Raw genomic sequence first — 19,290 nt, forward strand, 5'->3', positions numbered from 1 at the left:
ATGATGGCAATGGGGAGATACCAATCCCTAACTGCAAGAGTAGATACCAATAAGCCTCAGGGATTCATTCAGGGCTGGGCGAGTGAAATATCTCCCTGAGAGTTTTGCTGGGGGACGGGGTGCTTCATTTGCACTGATGTTAATCAGCTGGTAGAAAGTGAGCCTGGAGCTCCAGGTAAACATCCTGCCACCATGTGGGGAAGTCTGCCTCAGAATGAAGCCAACCCACAGGAAAGCAAAGTTGACAGGCAGAGAGGCAGAACCCTGATGGCATCTTTTCTGGCTCTGCATTCAGCCATGCCTGAAAATGCAGACTCACTCCTTGAAATTCCCAGTTACAGGGGTCAACACAGCTGCTTTCGAGATTAGGCTAGTTTGAGTGGGATCTCTGTCACCTGCACTGAACACGGCTTCACACACCCTGTCTGTGTGGAGTTGTGGTCTCTGCACAAGCATCAGTAACATCCCTCATTCAGAAATCCGAGCTCAGCCATATCCTGCAATCTATAGAAATAAGCACACAACTGAAAGGATATTAGTACATCCAGACAATGGAATATTCAGCACTAGATAGAAATGAGCTATCAAGCCACGAAAAGCCATTGAGGAAGCTTAAGTGCATATGACTAAGTAAAAGAAGCCAATCTGAAAAGGCTACATGCTGTATAATCCCAACTTTATGACATCCTCGAAAAGGCAAAACTAAGAAGAGAGCAAAAAGATCAGTGGTTGCCCATGGGGAGCAGGGATGGAGGGATGAACAGGTGAAGCACAGAGGATTTTTAGGGCAGTGAAACTACTCTGTATGACACTACAGTGGTGGTTACATGTCTTTATACCGTTGTCCAAACCCATAGAATGTACAACACCAAGAACGAACCCTAATGTAAATTATGGGCTTTGGGTGATGGTGATGTGTCACTGTAAGTTCATCAGTTGAAACAAATGTACCACTCTGGTGAGGGATGTTGATAACCGGGGGAGGCTGTGTGTCTGGGGGGCGGGGCACGGGCTACCTATGGGAAGTCTGTACCTTCTGTTCAATGTTGCTGTGAATCTAAAACTGCTCGAAAAATAATCTATTAAAAAAAAAAAATATATATATATATATATATATATGAAAGGGCATCTAGTCCAACTTTCTCCTGCAATATCCCTGCTAAGAGATTGTCCAACCTAATCTAGAATTCTTGCAGTGATGAGGACTCCTCACCGTCCACAGCAGCACATTTATACTGAGCTGTTATCTTTCCTCCTAGAGCCTCCTTCCTGAAAGGCAGACGTTGGCATCCTCACCAGCTTTCCAAACACCTGATCCGTTGCTCCTTTGCCTTCCATAGTAGTTTGGAAAGGACTAAAGGACTGATAAGGGAAAAGGGAAGGTGCTTGCCTATGCATGGACGTGTAAAGGAACAGGGAACACCGGAGATGCGTCGCCTGCATCTTCACTGAGGATGACTTGTAATAGAGTTTTTATCATTCAGTTTTAAAAATTAAAAAGAACCATGGCTCAGAAGCAGCATCTGGATGAAAGAGGGGAGAGAATTCATCTTGAGCTGCTCGTTTTCTAAGAGCTCTGTAAGTGTGGAAATAGAAACAGATAGAAGTAAGCATACTAGAAGGTTTTCACCCAATGGCTCTGTGCACCACGTGTTGGATGTCTTGAAGTTCTGTGCATTCCGCTACAGAGAGCTATGCCTGCTACACAGTGGGGATGCGATGATTTTTTTTAAATTGTCAACCTTCTTTTTAGTAGAGGCTGGGATGAAAGATAGAATCACTAAGTTCAAAAGGCAAAGGAGGGAAGGCAGATTGGAACTCAAATAAAAAGAACACAAACACACACACACACACACACTCCTCTTGCCATTAGAAAGATCACCTACTGACCAGAACACTTTAACTTTGAAAAAAGTAAGATCTTTAAGTTCCTCGAATGGGCCTTCCCTCCCCTCCACATACCTTGGTCGGTTTCTATGGTAGCAAATGGCCCACACTCCCCCCTCCCTTTCCACACTCAGGGAGAAAGAAGGACTAGTGTTCTACAGTTATATTCCCTTGCTACTCTATCAGGTTTTATCTTTCTTATTCTGGAAGGTTTCCTCCACCCTCTTTCTCTATTTCAATGTAATATATATAAACTGAAGGTAAAAGAAAAAGTGGAAAGAATTCTCCTTTTCATTCAGGGCAAAATCTGAGATTTTCTCCTCCTCTCAATGATTTAAGTCTTAATAGCCTAAGTCGTTTTTCTGGCAACAGAGAAGACCTATTTGATAAGTAATCTGGTGGCAATAACTCAGAATATATTCAAGTTTTAAACATTACTTGGAACAGCTAGTGAATTTTCACTGTGTTTTCATGGAGAGTAGGAAAACTCACAGGGCCCGTTTTCCCAAAGCCTTTTAAAACGTTGAGCGTTAGGAACTGACAGGACTGCATTATTGATAAAGCCATGGTTAGGCGTTCTCGTCATTAAATGAAAGGTCTTAAAATATTGGAGCTAGACAGTGCTGATTTTCTCTGAGATAATTTTCTTCTTCTTTTCTCCTGTGGAAAGAACCCTGCAAGCATACAAAGATCCTGCCCCTTCTCTCTCCAACCCATCATTTGTACAGAAGACTAAGGAACCGAGAGGAATAAGTATCGGTCCCCCAGAAATGATTGCTCTTGGGACACTTGACAGGATACTGGGATCAGGTGATACGCACAAGCAGAAATGGTTCAGAAAGATTCAGACAACTGAGCCAATTGTTTAGCAGAATCTTTGGTTCCAAATTCCTACGTAGATTGGACACATCTAATATTTGCCCTCCGACTTTCCCTTGGGGTGCTTGAAAGTTCACCTAAGAACACTTCAGGCCTCCTTATTTGTCTTTGAAGAGAAGACAAAGCCTCTCCTCACAGCCTCAACTCCTTAGCATAATGTTTGAAGCTAAAAGGAAATCAAAACTTCATAAATATCCACCTATGTTATGAGAGAACAAGCTTCACTTCCCTCATTCCCCGAATCACCTGGATGGTGGAATGAATGAAGAGGAACGAAACCTTGTTTGGGGCCAAAGCCACTGATTCTCGTTGCTTTATCTGGCTCTCAAAATCACAGGAACCATCAAATTCTTTCTAAGCCCTAATCAGCATCCCTGGCTCAGGCTATTCAGGAGTATCTAAAATATCATGGGTCATAGTGTGAATTATAGAAATGGGGCCCCAAGGTAGCAGAGATATGTAAGTTACTTGGTTTGTGAACATGGAAATGGTGATGTGATCATTTCTTTAACAAGCATGAAATTCAGTCACTGCCAAAAAACATTTTCATTCTAACAGTATTCTATGAGAGTTTAGGATTTTCACCAAGACATCTGCATTGTTAATGCATCTCCCTTCTGATTGAAAAAGAAAATGGATAGCAGATGAGAAAAATCTGATGCGATCGTTTTTAGGAAATGCACAAATGACTCATGTACTCACTTGATTTGACAGGAGTACTGGTTTCTATATAAAGAAGCAACCTAGTCCCAAAATAGAGCTGCACGTAGCAGAAAGTAGCTTGTAGAAGAATTACACATTCCAAGCCTGCGGAACATGAAGATTGGTATGCTGGGGCATCTCTGCTGGGAATGTTCTGTGAGGTCCATTATTAATTCATTTGGAATGTAAAGTTAGCTGCTCCAGGACCTTAAATGTTTTTCAAGATAGGAAAACTCCAGTGTAGTTTGAGACAATTCTTAACTGGCTCTAAAAGCAAACAACAACAACTTAACTTTTTTACAAAGAATGTGTACCCCCATTCTAACTGAAAAAATATATTTAGCTCAATGGTAAATAAATTATAACAGATTTTGTGCCATACATACGTTGAATGTCCATTGAGATTAGGCACATGAAAGTACCTGGTAAATTGTAAAAGTTTAATCCTTTTATATCTTCGTTATGAAAATGAAGCGGAGTTCTTTTTCCAGCCTGGATTGTCCCATGATCAACTGTTGGGAAGTAGTCTATTAACAGCTCAGTCAAATCCTCTCCCAAATCCCTCCTTACCTGGACCTGGATGAGGAGATAGGCTGAAAAGAGCCAGGCTGAAGCCTTTCTTGTGTTTATTTGCCAAAACAGCCAGTAGAGCCAAGAGCCAAGGCATTCCTCTCTCCCTATCTGCAGGCAAGAGATGGAACCATGTCTTTTGGATGAGCTAGTGCCCTGCTTATCAACCAGCCCCGCTGCGATTCTAGGGCAGAATGTGGCAGGCTCCCTGAGGCAACAGCACACACCCAGCCCAAGAACACTGCGGAGAACAGTTTCCAGACAGCTGTGCTGTACAGCAGCCGGCTCAAGAAATTCCTCAAATTGGCCAAGCAGCATCTTAAGGGAGCCCTTCACAACTTCTCCCTCGTCATTATGAAACAGCCTGACCCACAGGGGCCCTTCTATGGCATGACCTGTCCCCCTGTCCCTCCATCCCTCCTCCCCAGTTCAGCCCCAGGTCCAGGGCCACCGGGATGTGCTTCAACTCGCTGTATCCTTCACCCTTCACGCTACACTATTTGCTTGTTTATTGTCCAGCTCTCTACACTGGAGTGTAAGCTCCACAGGAGCAGAGATGTTGTGTTCTTCGTTGCTCTGTCTCCAGAACCTAGAAGCATAAATGTAGCACATACTAGCACTTCTAGGTGTTGTGAAAAAGTGAACACATGAAAGAATCTGTGCATTTTCTAAGCACTGAGAAAGGAGGCAGTGGAGAGAGCCTGAGGAAGCTAGAACTGTGGACGGGGATGGCGGGGGAGTCAGGACCGGAGAGGGCACAGGGAGTGTGGGCATGAGAACACAGATGGCGAAGGGCTCTGGACGTGAGGCAGGCCCCCAGGCTGCTCCACGCACTGGCTCAGTCTTGGCTCACTCTTTTCACTGATGCCAGGAGACCAACGAAGAGGATGGCTTTGCAGTCGGAGGCCACTGCCAGGGGCAGAAGATGGAGAGGGCACTGTGGCTGGCCGGCTGGTGTCTTGGGAAGCAGAATTGAGGCCAACGGCCCAGACTGGGGGATAAGACGAGGAAACGACAGGGCGATGGTGAGGACGGCGCAAGGAGAACAGAACAGGCAGGTCACATCCACTGAAAATGCTTCGAGAACCAAAGGACCAGCTAGAATGAGATGGGAATAGGGAGGGTGTGGCTCAGGGAAGCAGAAACAGAGGAAGGGGTGTGGCGTCTCAGGGAGCCAAGGGGGTGAGTTTATCTGGGATTTGGATGGGTGGCTCATTCCGGAATCTACGTGGGAAGGGTGTCGACGAGGAGGGAGAGTAACGGTGAGGGACTCCTGGACCTTCCTGGGGGCTGGCCCCCATGCTGCACAGCCAGCGCCCAGTCCGTGCAGGTACAGACAGGCTGGCCCGTAAGCTCGCAAGGGCAGGGGCTGTATTCTCTGTGCCTGGCACGTACCAGGTCTCACTAAATAGTTGCCAAATAAAATTAATGAATAGAGCAGATTTTGTGCAGGAACAGGTCAGACTGTTTCCTGTTGTTCACTGTCTCGTGTAGGTCTTATCCTGGTCCTGTGGGGACTCACGTGCCTTCCCTGACAATGATAATACCGATTAGGCACATACCACGTCCCAGGCACTATTCCAAGTGCTCCATATGTATTGACTCAGTTAACTGTCACCACAAACACACAAGACAAAGCTAATACTGTTGTCCCGCTATTTACAGACAGACCCAGAAAAGCTCAATGGTTTGTCCAAGATGATACAGGTAGGAAGTGGGAAAGGCAATGTTTGAACCCAGACAGTCTGGCTCCAGAGCCCTACCACCCACAGCCTGCCGCCTGCCTCTCAGGATGCTCTACTGTCCCGCCTCCCCAGGGCCAAGTCCCCTCTGTCCTCAGCCTTCATCTTGCTTTTTCATCTTCTATGCAACTTGCAGGTGGAGGGGCTTTGTGTTTGGAAAGGAATGTGTGAAATGCAAGGATGAAGAAGGCAGCAGGTTAGGGAAAGACTGGAGTCCCAAGCTGTGAGTGTGTGTGTGTGTGTGTGTGTGTGTGTGTGCGTGTGTGGTGTGTGGTAGGAGCTACAGTTGTTAAAAATGACTTCTCATATATATTTTTAAAAATTGCTTCTCATATAACCCACCAGGGTAAGAGCATTTCCCCGACCACAGCTACAGGGCTGGGATTTGATCAGGATGTTAGTGTGTCAATTTAGGGTCAGAGCAGAGAAAGTTGAGGACTGGCTAATCGGAAAAGCAAGAACAAAATGAAGACTTTCAGCTTATTCCCAGGGTGGGAAGAGGAAAGACTATCACTTCTTGAACTTAACTTAAGCATTCAGTTCAACCACCTCTTCATTTTGCCCAGAAGTCTCAAGGCCTGAAAAAGAAACTACAGTCAGCCCTCCATACCTATGGATGCAAAACCCACAGAAAAGGAAGCCAGACTGTATACAATATTTTATATAAGGGACTTGAGCATCTGCAGATTTTGGCAACTGAGGGGCCTCCCGGGTACCGAGGGACTGTGTACTTAGAACTGGGTCGGTGGAGTGAAATTCAATTTAACTCTAACGATAAGCCAGGTACTCTGCAAGGTGCTTTAAAAGAGGAAAAGTGGCATTCATCTATTTCTTGGTGTTTTGCTTTTTCCACCTTCTGTCCTTCTATTACATAATGTCAGCCCCATTCAGAGCAGAGATAATGCTTTACAATAGTCCCAGTGCTTAGTGACCAGAAGCACATTTGCTGAACACTGGTGGCTGTTGACAAATGCCACAGCCCCACTTGAGCATTAAATCATCCGCAGAACCTTGATTGCTTCGTATGTTCTTCCCATGTGACCATTATGTGTAGGTAACAGGCTCCAGCAGGGGTTTAGAGGAGAGTATTCTAGTTTGTTCTGCAGCCCTGGCAAACATATGTTCAATTGTCCTCATCAACGTGATGCTGAAATGTTGAAAAAGCCAGTGCTTTTTCAACGGTTAAAAAAGAAGGGGACTTCCACGTTGGCGCAGTGGTTAAGAATCCGCCTGCCGGGGGCTTCCCTGGTGGCGCAGTGGTTGAGAATCTGCCTGCTAATGCAGGAGACACGGGTTCGAGCCCTGGTCTGGGAAGATCCCACATGCCACGGAGCAACTGGGCCCGTGAGCCACAACTACTGAGCCTGCGCGTCTGGAGCCTGTGCTCCACAACAAGAGAGGCCGCGATAGTGAGAGGCCCACGCACTGCGATGAAGAGTGGCCCCCACTCGCCGGAACTAGAGAAAGCCCTCGCACAGAAACGAAGACCCAACACAGCAAAAATAAATAAAAATAAATTAAAAAAAAAAAAAAAAAAGAATCCGCCTGCCAATGCAGGGGACACGGGTTCGAGCCGTGGTCCAGGAAGATCCCACATGCTGTGGAGCAACTAAGCCCGTGTGCCACAACTACTGAGCCTGTGCTCTAGAGCCCACAAGCCACAACTACTGAGCCCACATGCCACAACTACTGAAGCCTGCACACCTAGAGCCCATGCTCTGCAACAAGAGAAGCCACTGCAATGAGGAGCCCACGCACCACAACGAAGAGTAGCCCCTGCTCGCCGCAACTAGAGAAAGCCTGTGTGCAGCAACGAAGACCCAACACAGCCAAAAATAAAAGATAAATAAATTTATAAAAAATAAAAGAAGATACACCAGAAATATTAGGTATTTAACCATGAAGTAGGATTAGTCAAGTTTATTTGCTTAAATTATCATGTGTGTGAGGCCATGTGAAGGTCAATGAAATCATCTGGCATGATCCCTGCTCCCAGGGAATGTATAGACTAGTTAGGAAGGCAAGATTTACAGAGGAAAGAATGGATGATATATTGTGATGCACACAAAGCATGTCAAGTTGTACTTAAGGAGAAAGAGGAAGATCAATAGGGCTGGAGCGGCCATAGGAGACTTCTTAAAAGAGCTGGAAGTTGAGCTGGATTTTGAGGGATGAGTGAGATTTGGATGAGAGGGTACATTTGAAGGAGGAATGAATGTGGCATCTTGGAGAGGGGTGGAAAAGGCTGCACTGACAGAAGGAATTGTGCCAGGATTGAGTGGGAACTTGGGTTGGATGAGTAAGATGTTGCCAGATGATGGAAGGATTTGGAAGCTGGAAGCCAGGGCATTTAGACTTGTTTTGGTACTTGCTAGTGCCCAAACCCAGTGGGGAACCTCAAGGTTCCAATAGGCACGAGGTGCTCTCACAGTAGGGTTTGAAGAACCAAAGGAAATAAGAGAAGAAACATTGCGACCATAGCTAATGTCAGAAATGGACCACAATTTAATGACTGACTTGAATGATTGTCCATTTCTGACATTTGTTTTTCTACAAGAAACAAAAGCTAAAACCACTGACCCTGGTGCCTTGACATTCTAGGAGCAAAAGTCCACATGCAGGATCAAGCAGGAGTAAAAGAGAGATAGGGGAGAGGGGGTAAAGGGAACCACAAATCTGGAGGAGGATAGTGAGGGCCCAGAACCCTAAATAATTGGCTGCTGGAGCAGAACGTGTCCAGAAGCTAAAGTAAGCAATCAAATTGCTTAAATGGAAAGCAGATTGGCATGGGAACAGGATTCATCTAGAGGCTGATGCCATCCAGTCAAGATTTGTGAATAGAATTTAAAGGCAAGGTAGTGGAAAAGAGAAACTTCGATGTTCAAGGAGAGAAGCCAAAGCGTGACCAACGAGGATTGCATTCATTCATTCATTCGTCTATTCAGCAGCAAAATATTGGGTTGGCCAAAAAGTACATTCGGACAACGAACAAACTTTTTGGCCAACCCAATATATTGCGTGCAGTTGTTGAGTTGCTCAGTTCCAGGGACCCCCATTCACATTGTTTCCTATATAAATGGCACCGCTGGAGCACCATGTAGAATAAATCTGAATGGGGCCTTTGGAGCTGTGCATCAACTTAGCCTGGATTGTGTGGCTTTTATGTGTCAGGCACTGCTGTAGGTGCAGAAGTATTAGGTTCAGGGTCAAGTCCAAGAATAGGAACCAGCCAAGGTTGGAGGTTGGAAGAGCATAGAAAAAAGAACAAGATATGCATGTACACAGCCCCAAAGCAAATCCTGCCAGACCCCAGGGACTGGGCCAGTTCTTATTTGTGCCCACTCATTCCTGTCCTCCCAGTAGAATAGATATGAAGAAAGCTGCAGGTGGAGAGGTGCCAAAGAAGGAGAGGTGAAAATTAAAGCACATTTATAGACAGAGGCTATATTTACAAACTAGCCTCTACAAAGCCCCCAGGGGGTTGCCTTCCTTCCATGATGAAAGGTCAGCATGAGTACAAACAGATTCAGCCCCTCTGGAGACAGACCAGACACCTGAAATGGTTTGATTCTCCAGCCTGTGCTGTGGAATAAATGGCTTTACTCCCTCTAGAAGGCCAGTGGCGGAGAATAATTCCAAACCTGTGATGATACCTTTCTCTTTACCTCATTAAACACTTACTTGAGTGAGAAAAGTGAAGTCAGTAAAAATTTATGGACTGCTCTGCCCTAGTTTCTGCAAAACTTCAACTTTTCCTTCTCATCGGCTGTGTGATTTACTGAACATGAGCTAACGGTCACAAGCCTGGTACCCGGTGAGTGCAGGGAATAAATGAATGAAACCCTGGCTTTGGGGAAGTGGATACTACTGTCATGTTGATGGCTTATATAGTAGGAAGCTGGCTTAATGTCACAGCTGATGTCTAATTGCTTAAAACGATGAAGAGAGATTTCCATAGAAAGCCTGAGTCAGCAAAGCAATAGAAAGGCTGAGTCTTTTCCATAGAAAGCCTCTGCTCACAGCTGTCTCCCATTCCAACTGAAATCCCTCAGTCCTGAGGTCATTGTTGGAGATGGGGTCATCACAGTGTCAGCCTGTGATGCTGAAGAATAATCCATGATGCCTTTAGCTGAGAGAACAGGACTGGCCTCAGCTAAGGAGGAGAGGAAGAACAAGACTGGTGGAGTGGTTTTCATCTTATCTAGGGAAGATAGGAAAAGAGTCTCTCTTTTCAAAGCATTCAGGATACTTCCTACAGAAAAAAATGACAGAAACTCAATTCAAACTGTCTTAAGGATCACAGTGGAATTTCTGGGCTTGTGTAACTGGAAAATCCACAGGTAGACTTGGTGGGTTCAGGTATGGCTGGGTTCGTAGGCTCCAATAGCATCCATAGGTCCATAGGTCCACAGGTCCCAGGCCAGCCTCTCCTCTCTTGCCCGTCTTCATTCTCAGGCAGGCTCCTGCCAGGTGGTTGTCCTTGGAAGCTCCAGGCTTACCTCAGCCACATAGCTCGCAACTCTCAGCTCAAAGGGAGAACCTCTTTCCCAGTATCTCCAGTAAAAGTTCCAGGATTGAGTCTCATTGGCCTGGCTTGGGTTACATTCCCAACCCAAAGGCAATCATCTTGGCCAAGAGGATAGAAAATGCTGACTGGGGGCTTCCCTGGTGGCGCAGTGGTTGAGAATCTGCCTGCCAATGCAGGGCACACGGGTTCGAGCCCTGGTCTGGGAAGATCCCACATGCCACGGAGCAACTGGGCCCGTGAACCACAATTACTGAGCCTGCGCGTCTGGAGGCTGTGCTCCGCAACAAGAGAGGCCGCGATAGTGAGAGGTCCGTGCACCGCGATGAAGAGTGGCCCCCGCTTGCCATAACTAGAGAAAGCCCTCGCACAGAAACGAAGACCCAACACAGCCATAAATAAATAAATAAATAAATAAATAATTAAAAAGAATTAAATCTTAAAAAAAAAAAATGCTGACTTCCATCTTGAAAAAAAAAAAAAAAAGAAAATGCTGATTGGCCAGGTGTAGATTATGTGCCCAGCCCTGGAGCAGAGTGGGTGAGATCAGCCCCACTAGATCACTGGGACCAGGAGTGAAAACAGGTTGCTTACAGTTAGGAAATGAATGCCAGGGAGGTCAAAGAGCAGATCTCCAACTCATGCTCCCCCCCATGTGTAAATGAACAATCTCTTCTGGGGTCTTATTTGGCTCATATGGGTCCTGCTCATAACATTAAAATAGAACAGGGCCTGCCTGGGCCAGGGTACACTGCCCTAGAGTCCTTGGGAGCTTTCTACTTCTCTTGCTTGCATTTTGTGTGTCTCTCTGGAAGACAGAAAAATGGAATTTAGATGACATTTTTCAAAGGGCTTTCATGTCCAATGACTGGCCCACATGCACTGGACAATCAAAGCATCATGGGGTGGCGTGGGGTGGGCAGAGGGTAGAGATGTTTGTGTCTCCAGGTCTAAGTTCCACATCTACCACCTGCTTCCCATGTGATCTTAGGTTAATCGAAGGAATTACTGTATACTCCCTACTTCAAAGACTGGTGAGGATGTGAATACTTGAAATTATACTTGAAATTATGAGAAAGTACTTGATGGATTATTGTTAGTAATGATAAGAGGTATGTATCAGACAGTACATACATTATTTTATGGTTATTATTATTTTAGGTTAACAGCTGATCTTTCAGCAGAAACTCTGCAAGCCAGAAGGGAGTGGCAGGACATATTTAAAGTGATGAAAGGGAAAAACCTACAACCAAGATTACTCTACCCAGCAAGGATCTCATTTAGATTTGATGGAGAAATCAAAAGCTTTACAGACAAGCAAAAGCTATGAGAATTCAGCAACACCAAACCAGCTTTACAACGAATGCAAAAGGAACTTCTCTAAGTGGGAAACACAAGAGAAGAAAAAGACCTACAAAAACAAACCCAAATCAATTAAGAAAATGGTAATAGGAAAATATATATTGATAATCACCTTGAATGTAAATGGATTAAATTCTCCAACCAAAAGACACAGACTGGCTGAATGGATACAAAAACAAGACCCTTATATGTGCTGTCTACAAGAAACCCACTTCAGACCTAGGGACACATACAGACTGAAAGTGAGGGGATGGAAAAAGATATTCCATGCAAATGGAAATCACAAGAAAGCTGGAGTAGCAATTCTCATATCAGATAAAATAGACTTTAAAATAAAGACTGCTACAACAGATAAGGAAGGACACTACACAATGATCAAGGGATCAGTCCAAGAAGAAAACATAACAATTATAAATATTTATGCATCCAGCATAGGAGCAGCTCAATACATAAGGCAAATGCTAACAGCCATAAAAGGAGAAATCGACAGTAACACAATAATAGTGGGGGACTTTAACACCCCACTTACGCCAATAGACAGATCACCCAGACAGAAAATAAATAAGGAAACAAAAGCTTTAAATGACACAATAGACCAGATACACTTAATTGATATTTTTAGTACATTTCACCCGAAAGTGGAAGAATACACTTTCTTCTCAAGTGCACATGGAATGTTCTCCAGAATAGATCACATTTTGGGTCACAAATCAAACCTTAGAAAATTTAAGAAAATTGAAATCGTATCAAGCATCTTTTCTGACCACACCGCTAGGAGATTAGAAATCAGTTACAGGAAAAAAAACAGTAAAAACCACAAATATATGGATGCTAAACAGTGCACTGCTAAATAACCAAGAGATGACTGAAGAAATCAAAGAGGAAATCAAAAAACACCTAGAAACAAATGACAACAAAAACACGACTATCCAAAACCTATGGGATGCAGCAAAAGCAGTTCTAAGAGGGAAGTTCATAGCAATTCAAGCTCACCTCAAGAAACAAGAAAAATCTCAAATAAACAATCTAACCTTACACCTAAAGCAACTAGAAAAAGAAGAACAAAGAAAACCCAAAATTAGTAGAAGGAAAAAAATCATAAAGATCAGAGCAGAAATAAATAAAATAGAAACAAAGAAAACAGTAGCAGAGTTCAATAAAACTAAAAGCTGGTTCTTTGAGAAGATAAACAAAATTGATAAACCTTTAGCCAAACTCATCAAGAAAAAAAGGGAGAGGACTCAAATCAATAAAATTAGAAATGAAAAAGGAGAGATTACAACTGACACCGCAGAAATACAAAAGATCATAAGAGACTTCTACAAGCAACTATATGCCAATAAAATGGACACCCTGGAAGAAATGGACAAATTCTTGGAAAAGTACAACCTTCCAAGATTGAACCAGGAAGAAATCAAAGACAGATGGACAGATGGAGAGATATACCATGCTCCTGGATTGGAAGTATCAATATTGTGAAAATGCCTATACTACCCAAAGCAATCTACAGGTTCAATGCAATCCCTATCAAATTACCAATGGCATTTTTCACAGAACTAGAACAAGAAATTTTACAATTTGTATGGAAACACAAAGGACCCCGAATAGCCAAAGCAATCTTGAGAAAGAAAAACGGAGCTGGAGGAATCAGGGTCCCTGACTTCAGACTATACTAAAAAGCTACAGTAGTCAAGACAGTATGGTACTGGCACAAAAACAGAAGTATAGATTAATGGAACGAGATAGAAAGCCCAGAGATAAACCCACACACTATCAAACTCTTAGAGGAAAACATAGGCAGAACACTCTATGACATAAATCATAGCAAGATCCTTTTTGACCCGCCTCCTACAGAAATGGAAATAAAAACAAAAATAAACAAATGGGACCTAATGAAACTTAAAAGCTTTTGCACAGCAAAGGAAACCATACACAAGAAGAAAAGACAACCCTCAGAATGGGAGAAAATATTTGCAAACGAAGCAACTGACAAAGGATTAATCTCCAAAATATACAAGCAGCTCGTGCAGCTCAATATCACAAAAACAAACAACCCAATCCAAAACTGGGCAGAAGACCTGAATAGACATTTCTCCAAAGAAGACATACAGATGGCCAACAAATGCATGAAAAGATGCTCAACATCATTAATAATTAAAGAAATGCAAATCAAGACCACAGTGAGGCCATTGTGGTCATCATCAAAAAATCTACAAACAATAAATGCTGGAGAAGGTGTGGAGAAAAGGGAACCCCCTTGCACTGTTGGTGAGAATGTAAATTGATACAGCCACTATGGAGAACAGTATGGAGGTTCCTTAAAAAACTAAAAATAGAATACCATATGACCCAGCAATCCCACTACTGAGCATATACCCTGAGAAAACCATAATTCAAAAAGATACATGTACGACAATGTTCATTGCAGCACTATTTACAGTAGCCAGGACATGGAAGCAACCTAAATATCCATCAACAGATGATTGGATAAAGAAGATGTGACACATATATACAACGGAATATTACTCAGCCATAAGAAGGAATGAAATTGAATTATTTGTAGTAAGGTGGATGGACCTAGAATCTGTCATACAGAGTGAAATAAGTCAGAAACAGAAAAACAAATACCGTATGCTAACGCATATATATGGAATTTTAAAAAGCGGTACTGATGAACCTAGTTGCAGGGCAGGACTAAAGACGCAGACGTAGAGAATGGACTTGAGGGCGTGGGGGACAAGGAAGGGGAAGCTGGGACAAAGTGAGAGAGTAGCATTGACATATATACACTACCAAATGTAAAATAGATAGCTAGTGGGAAGCAGCCGCACAGCACAGGGAGATCAGCTCAGTGCTCTGTGACCACCTAGAGGGGTGGGATAGGGAGGGTGGGAGGGAGACGCAACAGGGAGGGGATATGGGGACTTATGTATATGTATAGCTGATTCACTTTGTTATAAAGCAGAAACTAAGGAAACATTGTAAAGCATTTATACTCCTATAAAGATGTGGGGGAAAAAAAAAGAACAAAATTCAACTGAGTAAAATCTAAAGATCTAAAATCAATCAATCAATCAATAAATAATAAACTGGTCCAGCCAGTTTTTATTTGAACCCAAAGAGTAATCCTCTCTGTACTTCAGTTTTCCCTTCTGTAAAATAAGCTTGTTGGGTTAGAACATTTCTAAGGTCTCCTCAGGACTCTGAGGTTCCCTGATTCTGTGGCTACCTCTGAACCAGGGTATCTGGGGACCTTATAAGACATTGAGTCCAAGTAAAGAAAAGGCCCCAAAGGAGGAGCACTTGGGGTTATTTCAGAGGCCTTGGCCTAAAGGCTTGAGGCCTTGGCCTAAAGCCTACTGTAAAATTTGGCTTAGAGGGCTAAGTACTGCTTGGCTGAATTCACAAAACTGCTTTACTGAGGCATGACACTGGAAATATTCATCAGTCTTATGGCACAAAACCTGAGCAATAAGAACGGCCCGTCAGCAGGGACCCGGGGTGCCACACGGTGCACGTAGGATGGCCGTCAGCCCTGACTGAAGTGCAGCCGCCCTGTCACTTTTCCCGCTTGCCACCCCTGCCAAGGCTTATCTCCCAGCCGTGATATCTGTCCCCACCCCAGCTCCTGCCACAGCCTGGAGACACCAGAGCCACCTGGGGCTTGTGGTTTGCCAGAAGAGTGACCTCTACCACCATAAGAGCCAGGGTTTCTGCCTCCAACATTTTGGTTCTTTCCTGAAACAAAATTTGAAGATTAATTGTAATTGCCTAAGGGCATTGTAGCTTCTGCCACCTCCCTCATTCCCACATCATTCACCTTCTCTGCCACGGCTGCCACCATAACCACTGAAGTTTTTGCCCATCAAGAAAGTGGATTCCGTCAAAATCAACTCTTAGGCACCAGCAAAGAGTCCGCCTTGGACTGGATGAAAAGTTGGCCAACCCTCAGTCATGCAGTGCTTGCCTCACTTCACAGCCGTGGGACTTCCGTGGTCATCCACAGTGTGGTCTTTCTGGGTAATAACTGGATGCACAGAACCATGGTCACTGAAGGTTACCAAAACCGTGCCTCTCTCTCGTGACCTTATTTACTGTTTACTGTTCAAATAACCTCTTTTTTTTTTTTTTTAATTTTATGTATTTTTGGCTGTGTTGGGTCCTTGCTGCTGCGCGCGGGCTTTCTCTAGTTGTGGCAAGCAGGGGCCACTCTTTGCTGCTGTGCATGGGCTTCTCACTGCGGCGGCCTCTCCTGTTGCAGAGCACGGGCTCCAGGCACACAGGCCCCAGTAGTTGTGGCATACAGGCTCAGTAGTTGTGGCTCGTGGGCTCTAGAGCGCAGGCTCAGTAGTTGCGGTGCACGGGCTTAGTTGCTCCAAGTCATGTGGGATCTTCCCGGACCAGGGCTCGAACCCGTGTCCCCTGCATTGGCAGGCGGATTCCCAACCACTGCACCACCAGGGAAGTCCCCAACTAACCTCCTGAGAGGAGTTCTGCAGTGTCTTCCTTAACCAGGTCAGCGGGCCTTCTAGAGTCTTCTCTTGAAAAAGGCCTGTTTGGCTCACCCCGAGGGTTTCTTATCCATCCACCTTATGTGGTCTTGTATGCATGGCTGCTTCTACTTCTTCCACGGTGGCCTTGTGACAAATGCAGTGTCCCTGGAGTGACTGGTGTTTGCCTCTTCCAACACCTCCCAGCTGGTGAACATTCCCCATTGTCCTCAGGCTCCTATTGGTCACCTCCAAGTTCAAGTCCCCAGTGAGGGGCCTCTGCAGCTGTGACACTTCAGCATGGTGGCTGTTAGAGCACACGCTGCCACCACCCTTCCTCAGGGGCGTCCACGGCAAAAAGGAGATGACCCAGACCCAGATCTCAAAACTTGCTTCTTTTATGAACCAAGTCAATGGGCTGGTGAGACACATTTTCACTCTTGTTTTTCCCGCAGTTTTATTGAGCTATAATTAACATACAGAACTCTATGAGTTTAAGGTGCACAGCATAATGATTTGACTTACACACCTTATGAAATGATGACCACAGTAAGTGTAGTAAGCACCTGTCATCTCACATAGATACAATATTACGGAAATTTTTAAATGTTTTTCCTTGTGATGGGAACTCTTAAGGTTTACTCTCTTAACAACTTTCGTATAGAACGTACAGCAGTTAAATCATATTTAACACGTGGTACATGACATCCCTAGTATTTATTTATCTTATAACTGGAAGTTTGTCCCTTTTGACCGTCTTCATCCAATCCCCTCTCTCCCCACCCCTGACACCCTTTCACTCTTTCGTGGCTACCACACACTATTTTGTCTCCTAAGAAGCTCAGACCTGAGATTCGCACTTAACTGGATGCATTTTCCTCATTCTGAACACCCTGGTGTAACTATTCCACAACTTCATTGCTAAGCCTTCATTGTTTTAATCGGTTTAGAGTTTCATTGTATCTTGGTCTTTTTTTTTAATAAAGCAAGCTCAATTCCCAGCATAAATAAGTGGTTGAGGGAATATGAAGAAATGGCTACCAATCCCTAAGAAAGAAGCATAAACAAAACAGAACCCCCCGTGCTCAAGTTTAGGTTGTAGGGATTGCGTCCCATAGATTGAATAAGGTAGTCGTTAGGGTGTTGATTAAGGCTGAGGGGGAAATAGGAAGTCAGAAGGCCTGGAAGAGCTCTCCCCTTCCTCTTCGCCTGGCTGGGGACCCTCCTCCACCTGGGACGACAGTGTCCATGAGCTGCGCCCCACTTTGAGAAGGGAGGGACCCTCTGGGAGAACATCGTATAATACAGGAAACCGCTTCGCTGCCATGAATGAGTCTCAGGGAATGAGACTGTATTTGTGGCAGACACTGCAACAGCCAATCGCAACCCCCTGGCCCTCGCTTCTTTTGCTACAGAAGCAGAAAAGGGCAACCTCCACTTTCTCAGTCTCCTTCGCAGCAAGGAGGGTGCAACATGGTTCTGGCCAGTGAAATTAAAGGAAGTGGAGGTTTGTTGAGTTTCAGGAAAATCTTTGGCTTTGATGCAGCTGGCACTGGCCTCTCTCCTAACTGGCGGAAGTCGGGATATGGGAGCAAAGCAGGTGGGGCGGGGGCAGGGGGAGGGGGGCATGTGGGAGTCTCTTCCCATCACTCTGTTCCCATTCTAGCAGTGAAACAGAAAGCAAGGCCATCAACTGTGAGTGAGGACATGGAAGGAGAGGTCGGGACACATACAAGGATCAGTGAACAGACTCAGGACTGACCTGAGGTTCGTGGTCAAAGAGGTAAAGTGAGACCGGCCAGCATGGGAGGTGATTTCCTCTAGCCTTGTTCATTGGCCTGCATGCCGACGTGCACTAGGATTTAAGTAGGGTTCATGTTTTGCCAGGAAACTACAACAAAAAGAGAGAGGGAAAGGGGTTGAGGGTTCTTGCAAGGAAGTGACTATAGACGTGGACCATGGGCACTAAATGGGGGATAGAGGCAACTGAGGAAGGGATGTGGGGTAGGGGGTACAATGCCTGTAGACTTAAGGGAGTCTCTGCCCACCAAGGCCAGAGAATGGTGTGAGACAAGCCGCGGGGAAAGGGAGCTGGAAAAGTGGGAGGTGGTGGTCAGAGGGGGATGCTTGCAACTGAGCTGAAGGAGGAGGTGCAGTTGTTGGTCACGACCAGCTGGTGATGAAGATGCAGCGTCCAGAGTGGAAAATGCAGGCAGAAGAGATTATGCTCCCTCCTCCCTTGAAGTTAGGTACCCAGACCTAAGGCCTGAAACCTCAAAATACTAGCCTTCCAGGGACTTCCCTCGTGGTCCAGTGGTTAAGAATCTTTCAATGCAGGGGACACGGGTTCGATCCCTGGTCGGGGATCTAAGATCCCACATGCCGCGGAGCAACTAAGCCTGTGAGCTAGAGAGAAGCCCGCACACCGCAACAAAAGATCCTGTGTGCCGCAACTAAGACCCAAGGCAGCCAAAATAAATAATAAATTAAAAAAAAAAAAAGAACTGAAAAAGTAAGAGAAATCTTAAAAAAAAAAAAAAAAAAGTACTAGCCTTCCATTTCCCACCAAACTGACCCCTTAGAGCCAGTAATCGGAAGCTTTTCTCCAGAGCTTCACAGACTCTCTCCTTCCCTCCGTATCCCTATTAGCAAACTCCCAGCAGGAGCCCAGTTCAGGGGGCCCACCAGCACCAGACAGGCAGCAGGATGTGTAAGGAGGACCCTGGCGGGCAGGGGCGGGTCATGGTAGAAATGGCAGCTTCGTCTCAGAACAAGGTGGGGACTCTCAGGAATTAGAAGAGGTTGCAAGATCAGGTGGAGTCATGCTCCCCGGGGCCGAGGGGGAGGGAAGCCAGGGCTGGCTCCAGGGCTGGGAAGCCCTCTCCTCCCTTAGCCAGGGGAAGGCCCCCAGTCTGAGGTGGAGGGGAAAGCAGAGGAATGGGTAAAGCTCTGCATGGCTCTAAAGGTTAGAAGGTGAAGGGCTGAGAGCCGAGCTGGACATTGTGTTCATAGTCAGGATTCCAGAATGGGAAGGAATCTTGCAGGCATTAAGGTTAGATGCACTGCACATAACGGAAGTCTTAGGGTGGACATTTCGGGTGGTCCACGGTACATGGTAATGGTCACTCCTCAA

At 45.2% G+C, this 19,290-nt stretch overlaps 1 long non-coding RNA gene across 1 annotated transcript in view; it reads right to left on the reverse strand.

The window, feature by feature from the left end:
• The window catches only part of LOC132366508 (uncharacterized), a 30,192-nt gene that overhangs the window by 2,240 nt on the left and 8,662 nt on the right, over nucleotides 1–19,290 (reverse strand). The window lies entirely within an intron of this gene.

Source organism: Balaenoptera ricei, chromosome 5 (genome assembly GCF_028023285.1).
Source record: "Balaenoptera ricei isolate mBalRic1 chromosome 5, mBalRic1.hap2, whole genome shotgun sequence".
In the NCBI taxonomy this organism is placed as follows: domain Eukaryota; kingdom Metazoa; phylum Chordata; class Mammalia; order Artiodactyla; family Balaenopteridae; genus Balaenoptera; species Balaenoptera ricei.